The sequence below is a fragment of the Tupaia chinensis genome, unplaced genomic scaffold (assembly GCF_000334495.1).
Source record: "Tupaia chinensis unplaced genomic scaffold, TupChi_1.0 Scaffold000380_1, whole genome shotgun sequence".
Lineage (NCBI taxonomy): Eukaryota > Metazoa > Chordata > Mammalia > Scandentia > Tupaiidae > Tupaia > Tupaia belangeri.
In genome coordinates this window covers 407356-415414 of record NW_006159882.1, presented here as the reverse complement: position 1 = coordinate 415414, position 8059 = coordinate 407356, and positions in this window count along the sequence as shown.

The following is an 8059-nucleotide window of genomic DNA, read 5'->3' as shown; positions in this document are numbered from 1 at the left end:
TTGAGTAGGTTTTAGAAGAATACACTAAGAGGTAATAGTTGCTTGCCTTACTTGAAAATTCTGTCTGTCTGGTGTGTGAATTATGAAAATGTGAATGTTAACATTTCACATTCTCCAACTCTAGAGTTTCTAGGGAGCTGAAAGAAAAAAAAATCTTTATCTTTTATTTTAGATTACCCACAAAGTTCTCATTAAAGCTACCAGCCCCAGGGCTGGCAGGTGGTTTGGTGTTTAAAGGTACTGGATACCCACATAGCCAACCACAGTTCAAGTCTCAGATTAGCGGCTTGCTTTCTCACTTTCTCTCTCTCTGTTTCTTGCTGGTCAAATTGAAAAACAATGATAATAAATAAATAAGTAAATAATTCTTTTTTAAAAACATAATTATTTATTTTATTTATTCATTAATTTATTTTTTAGTTTGAGCAGAGAGAGACAGAGGGTGATAGAGAGAGGAAGTGAGAAAGCAAGTCACCAGATTCAGGACTTGAACCCTGGTCGGCCATGTGGGAGTGTCCAGCGCCTTAACAATCATGCCACCTGCTGGTCCCCAGTAATTCTTAAAACATACAAAACAAAACCCTACTGGTCCTTCTAATCTATTCACTCAATACCTTGGGCCAGCTATGCAGTGTAGAAGTTCAGGCAGTGGGATCCTACATGGCTGACTATGTGGTTTGAATTTCAAACTCAGGGGCTTGGAAAACTTATCAGGTACGTGCCCCAAATCCTGAGAAGAGACAGGAGGAGATGGGATTGCAGTGTGGCCATCCCCACTGGGAGATGATGTCTCATTTTTCCTCTCATTCTTCCTGTCTCTGGTGAATGCACATGCCCTAGAGCAAAAACTTCAAAAACAAAAAGCAAAATGTGTCAATTTGATTAGGTTACAAAGGTATTCAACTGCTGTCTATAATGGGAAGCCGTTCTTATAGGTCCTTGAATGGCTGATTAGCTGAATAAATTAGGGTATATCTTTCCCTCAAAGTACTATGCAGCTAGTAAAAACAGTGATATGGATTTGCACTTATCACAGAAAGATGTTCTCAATATTTTATTAGAAGGAAGGATTTATAGAACATTCCACTGACAATAGTGATAATATTAAAAATAAATGCCATATATTAGTTCACCAATGTGGTTGAAGTGCTTAGAATAGAGTGTTTTTAATAAACATTTATTGGATAAATGAATATGTTGAGCACTTTATATGCTCCAAGGATTGTCCTAAGAACTCTACTTGTATCACCTCACTTATCTTTATAACAACCCACTGAGGTAGATATCATATATTATAGATGAGGAAACTGATGCTTAGAGAGATTAAGCAGATTGCCCGAAGTCATGAAGGTAGCAGGTGACAAGACCTGATTTTGATGATCTGATTCAAAGCCCGTGTTTTCATACTGTTTTTTTTTTTTCTTATTTTGTGTACATATATCCTAAAAAGTCTTAAAACGTTCATAGCAGGGGGCCAGCAGGTGGCATGGTGGCTAACGCACTGGACACTTCCACATGGCCCACAATAATTCGAGTCCTGGACCTGGTGGCTTGCTTTCTCATTTTTTCTCCCTCTTTCTCTGGTCAAATTAAAATAAATGAAATAAATAAAATTAAATAAATAATTCTGAAAAAATAGTTCATAGCAAACTACTAGGAGTGGTTAATTGTGACTCAGCTAGTGGGATTTAGGGGTCCCCCTTTTGTCTATATATTATCATGTTTCAAAAATGAACATGAATTAGTTCTATAATAAAATAATGCATTTGCCTTTTGATTGGCTTTATTACCATCACCACTACTAATACTAGCAAAAAGGGTTTTATGACATTTTTTCCTTCCTCAAAGAATGAATCATTTCTTTTGCCATGGTATCTCAAAACCCTGTTCTACAATTACTTTTTGCTCTTTCTATTCTTTTATAATAATCATTGTTTCAATGTTCCTCTTTTCAACTTGACTAAGTTGGAGAATACATTTTATTACTTGTATAGTTAGGGCTAATACAGTGCTGAACAATCAGACTTACAGCTAAAGAGATTTATCTAAATCCCAAATAATTGTCAAATAGTAAAACTAGACTACCCAGTGACATGGTGGTTAAGGTGGGTGGAACCACATGGCCAACGGTGTGGTTCCAGTCCTGGACCAGTGGCTGAAAAACATGCTGCGTGCCTGTTCACGTGTAGAAATGGAGGAGAAAGGATTGCAGTGTGGCTATCACCCTTTGGGCTGGGGGTACTTTCTTTTTTTTTTTGGAGAGATTTGAGTTTTAAGCCACCGGGTCCGGGACACGAACCGCGGTCGACCACGTGGGAGTCCAGCGACATAGCCATTACGCTAACTGCTGGTTCCCTGGGGGTACTTTCTTACTTTACCTCTTTTTTGGGGGAACATTTGTTCTTTCTGGCAAACTAAAAACAACAACAAACAGTAAAATCACTTTCATCATTCCATTTTTCCCTCTCCCTTTTCTTGTTTCATTTTTTCGATCTTAGTTTCTGTCATGGTACAGCCAGTCTCTACTACCCTTTATCCCCTACTGCTAAGAGTAGTGGCCACCAAGTGTAAAAAATCAAAACAAAGCACTTTCTCATCTCCTGATGGAGTAAAAGCAGTGAAGCCCAAATAATGCTTAGTTACCAAAAGCCACGCCAGGTGGCTAATCGAAAGGGTATTGATTTTAGCTAGTAAATAGCCCTTAATATAGTTGGAACCTGGGTTGAATATGCAGCCTGGTAATTAGCTAATAAAGCAAACAAGGGCTGGAGAGAACGTGTCACAGTTGGATAAGCAGCAGCCTGTCATCCAGGAAGCTTGCTTAGGTCTAATGTCTTCTCACACCATGAAGGACTCAAGTTACCTTCCAGGATTCCATGCCTCATGTTTTCAGCCATTAAATAAGGAAGAAAACATAGGGTATGAGATATACCTAAAAGCAGTTGTAAATGTTTTGCAAATATTAAATGGAATAGAAATGCTTCCTGAAGACAGATGTTTCAATTTAATAATCTTAAGTGGGGAGGTTTAATAACTATTTTAGATCATTAGGATAATGTTTAGTGCCCTAGGATAATTATTAGACAATTCTCAGTTTGTTAAATCATCTGATACTCCAGACAAATTCATAGCCTGATTAGTTCTCACATTACCCTCCAACTGCTCAGTGACACAGCAGGGTCATAGAATATGAGATATAACTAAAAGCAGTTGTAAATGTTTTGCAAATATAACATGCAAGAGAAATGCTTCCTGAAGACAGATGTTGCAATTTAATAATCCCAAGTGGGGAGGCTTGATAACTATTTTAGATCATTAAGATAATATTTAGTGCCCTCAGATAATTATTAGATAATTCTGTTTGTTAAATCATCTGATATTCTAGACAAATCCACAGCCTGTTCTCACATTATCCTCCGATTACTCAGTGACACAGCAGACTGGCAGAAGTCAGTCGGGGGAAGAAAACGATGCGAGAGAGGAGGAGAAAAAGAAAAAGTGAGGACAATCAGGGATGGAGAGTGAGAAAGCTAAGGCTTAAGGAAACAGCTTAAGGATGCAAAGGACCTAAATTAGAGATGGTAAATTAGAAGCCTAGAGGCCAGCTTCAACATCCAAATATTTTGTATCAGACTGGCACAGATTTTTTTTTAAGACAGAAGTTTTTGTTATAGGGCGCATGAGCTTGCCGGAGAGACAGAGGTAAACAGAGAGACAGATAGCTAGAAATCACCCCTCAGTGGGGATGGCCACACAGCAATTCCTTTCCCTCCATTCTCCTCTTGGGATTTTGGGCACACACACACACATGCCCGGTGTGAGGTTTTTTTATTTTTTAAAATTTTTATTTACGTATTTATTTATTTTTTTGGGGAGAGGTTTTTGCTATAGGGCGCGCGCTCTTGCCATAAAGACAGAGACACAGACAGAAAGCAAGAAATCTCCCCCCAGAGGGGATGGCCACACTGCAATCCATTCTCCTTCATTCTCCTCTCGGGATCTTGGGCACGCACACACACATGCCTGGAGTGAGTTTTAAGCTACTGGGTCTAGGAGTCAAGCTACAGTTGACTATGTGGGAGCCAGTGACGTAACTATTATACCATCTGCTAGTCCCTTGTTGTTTGTTTTTCAAAACAGTTGGTTGCTAATAATTTCTTAAAGTTTATAAAGAATTTATTTTTATATAAACATCCAAGATTTCCAATTTATTTAGAAACTTCAGAATATCTAGTAACACCAGCCTAGTTCTCCCATGACAATGGATAAGAGCTTCATAGAAACTGCTCCTTTTGGGACCAGCAGTTGGCGTAATGGCTATGTCGCTGGACTCCCACGTAGTCAACTGCGGTTCATGTCCCAGACCCGGTGGCTTAAAACTCACACCGGGCATGTGTGCACGCGTGTCCAAGATCCCGAGAGGAAAATGGAGTTCTGAGAAGGGACTGTAGCATGGCCATCCCCTCTGGGGGGTGATTTCTCGCTTTCTGTCTCTCTGTCTCTCTCTATCTGTCTGACGAATGCACAAATAATAAAATACATAAATATTTGACAAAAGAAAAAAAGGGGAAAAAAACCCTGAAAGGAAACCTATAAGGAGGACTTTGGCAGTTCGTGTTCCTAAACCATGAGAGTACTTTGAAAGTTTACAGAAAGTGGAATTAAGGTACAAGTTTATTTTGGTGCCAAAGTTTTTTGAAATCCATGCACTTTTTGTATAATATGAATTTCCATGAACCCATCTTTTTTTTTTCTTTTTTTTGAGAAGATTTTGCTATAGGGCGCATGCACTCGCCAGAGAGACAGAGAGAGACGGAGAGACAGAAAGTGGGAAATCACCCCCCAGAGGGGATGGTCATGCTGCAATCCCTTCTCCTCCATTCTCCTCTTGGGATCTTGGGCACACACGCACATGCACCTGGCGTGAGTTTAAGCCACCGGGTCTGGGACTTGAACTGCAGCCGACTACATGGGAGTCCAGCGACATAGCCATTACACTAATTGCTGGTACCCCCATGAAGTCATCTTTAAGAGAGTTTTTTTGTTATAGGGTGCATGCACTCTCCATAGAGACAGAGACAGAGAGATAGAAAGCAAGAAATCACCCCTCCAGGTTGGGTAGCCAGACCACAATTCCTTCTCCCCCATTCTCCACTTGGGATGTTGGGCATGCATGCTCATGTGCTTTCAAGCAAAATCCTCTCCAAAGAAAATAAAAATTTAATAAATAAAATTTAAAAATACCCTTTATAACTTTTTAATCAATATCTACCTCCCATGAATATAAGCATTCTATTTTGATTTCTATAAACATAAATCAGTTTCACCAGTTCCTGAACATCACAAAATTAAAGAAACCCTAATGTATATGTATATGTTGATGTCTGCCTCTTTTGTCCAATTTCTCTGAGAATAAATAGTTCATTATGTGCATGGTTGAGTAATTTGACAGTGTACAAGTAAATCACAATTTATTTATGGCTATTTGCATTGCTTTAAATATGCACTATTAAGAATAAAGATATTTTGGCTATTAAAAATAATTATTTGTCTTATTTTTATTTTCTTTTAAAATTTGCTATATGCCTTGTGCACTTACCAGAGACAAACAGAGAGAAAGGGAGACAGAAAGTGAGAAAGTCAGCTGCCAGGTATGGAACTCAAACTGTGGTTGGCCATGTGACAGTCCAGTGCCTTAACCACCATGCCACCTGCTGGCCCCTCCATGAACTTTTTGAAGGTCTCCTTGCAGTGGTCAAAGTCTCGTCTCCTTATATATACAGAGTAGACTGTTAAGGCTGCCAGCTCTAGGGAATTTTGTTTTTCTTTTAAAATACTTTTATTAGCTCTCAAATTCTCAATTCACCTTTCATTTTTTGAAAAAGAAGCTTCAGGAAGCAACATAATTGGCATTGACAAATAATGGGTGGGTAGAATGGACAGTAATATTTTTCTGTTGTTGTTTAATCTAGTGTAAGTGCATGTGCTTCTTGGATAGACTGAGAGGGAGAGAGAAAGCACCCCTCAGCACCACCCCAGGGAAGAAAACCATGCCACAAGTCCTTCTTCACTTTCTTCTCAAGACTTTTGGCACGTATGCACACATACCTAGCATGTTTTTCAAGCTGCTGGGCTTGGGACTCGAACCACACAGTCAGCCATGTGGGATCCAGATACTTTAACCACCCTATCACAGGGCTGGCCCAATGGACAGTAACTTTAATATATAAGATAGTAAGGAATGGCATTTACAAATATTTTTCTATGTATTTCCCATAATACTGTTTCTTTGGTCCTTTTAATACACAGTACTGTAATTGTTCATTGAAGTTGGTGCTTCTTTGACTACAGTACCACAAAATGTCCTGGTTTTAGGTTAGAAGACCTACCATCAGGCTAAATATCTATTGACCTAGTAAATATACTGAATGTTCTACATCCATGGACTAATCCATACATTTTCTTTTTTTAAAACTTTTTTAAATTTATTTTTTATTTTTTCATTTCATTTTCTTTTATACATTCAATCACATTATTATTAGCTTTAAAAAGTGGATATTTCAACATGTGAACATTTCTCCCTAGTACGGTTGATACAACTACAAAATATCTTCAACAGATAATTCCACATTTCTTTGTGCCGTTAATGCTTTGCCTCCCTATTTTTCTTCTAAACGTCCTTCCTCAGACCCTCCTCTTTCACACACACTATATCTGGTATTTACATCCATTTACTGTGTTTCTATATCTTTTAGTCAATCAGTTTCAGTCATAGAGTGCGGACACTTGGTATATATTAAGTGGGGAATGTTTTTTATTTGAACTGGACAGAAATGGAGAATCCATGTGGAGAAACCTAAACAAAGAGGAAGAATGAATTTAAAACTCGGTGAAAGTGGAGAACTTTTGTTTCTTGGGCTTTAACAATGTTTGAAGTGTTCTGATGCAAATTGGGTTTTCCTTAAGTAAATGTTGAGACAGAAGCTGGATATGCCAGTTACTTATTAGGATTAACACTTGTCAAAGGAAGAGGGCACAAGCAGGATTGGGCAGAGGGAGAAGTGAGGTGGTGATTCAGTCCCCACAAAGTGTCATCATATCCTATAGGGAGCATAGACATCTAATCCAGTTATTTCTCAATTATCTAGCTGGACCACAGGCAGGGATATAATGGACTAGGGATATAAGGACTAGCCCAACAAAGGTATGACCTCGAAGGAGCTAACTGCTGAAGGCCACTTGCTGAAGATGATTCTTCTAGAGGCTGAGAAATAAGTAAATTTGAAGGATTTCTGTGTAGCCGTCTGTCTACCAGAAACTCCACGTTACAGATTTTTCTCGTCTATCTAAGTGAGGCCACAGGGGCAGTTATGGATATATTTCTTCTGCGAAGAATTAGTTGGGTAATTGTAAATATTTAAATTCTGCTATAAGTTTTTCAACTTGTTTTGGTATTTCTGTACTTATTAGGGTGTTCAAAATGGAAAAAAATGGTTCAGGCATATCTAAAATTATACAAGGGTCTGGTTTGGTATTGCTTCAATGTTTTACAGGGTCGAAAACTAGGCCTATTTACATGGTGGTGAATTGCTTGGCATTCTGAGTGCAAAACATTCTATAAATGTCAATGATGCCTAGTCCTAGAAATGCAGATTAACATGAATGCCAAAGAGAAATAAACAGAGAATGCTGTAGTGGTTTCCTATTGCTGCTACAACAAATTGCCACAAACGTGGTGGTTCAAATGACAGAAAATATTGACTTACAGTTCTGGAGGCCAGAAGTCTAAAATCAGCACCACAAGGCTGAAATCAAGGGGTTCTCAGGGCTGCACTCCCTCCTTCGACTATAGGGGAGAATTTAGTCTGTGTTTCTTCCAGTTTGCAGTACCTGCTGCCATTTCTTGGGTGTGTCTGCATTACTCCAATCTCTGTGTCCGTGGTCACCACCTTCTCTTCTATTCTTTAGTGTGTATGCAATCTCCATATTGCTTATTTCTTTTCTTTCTTTTTGGGGAGGTTTTTTTTTTTTTTTTTTTTTTTTTTTTTTTTTTTTCCCA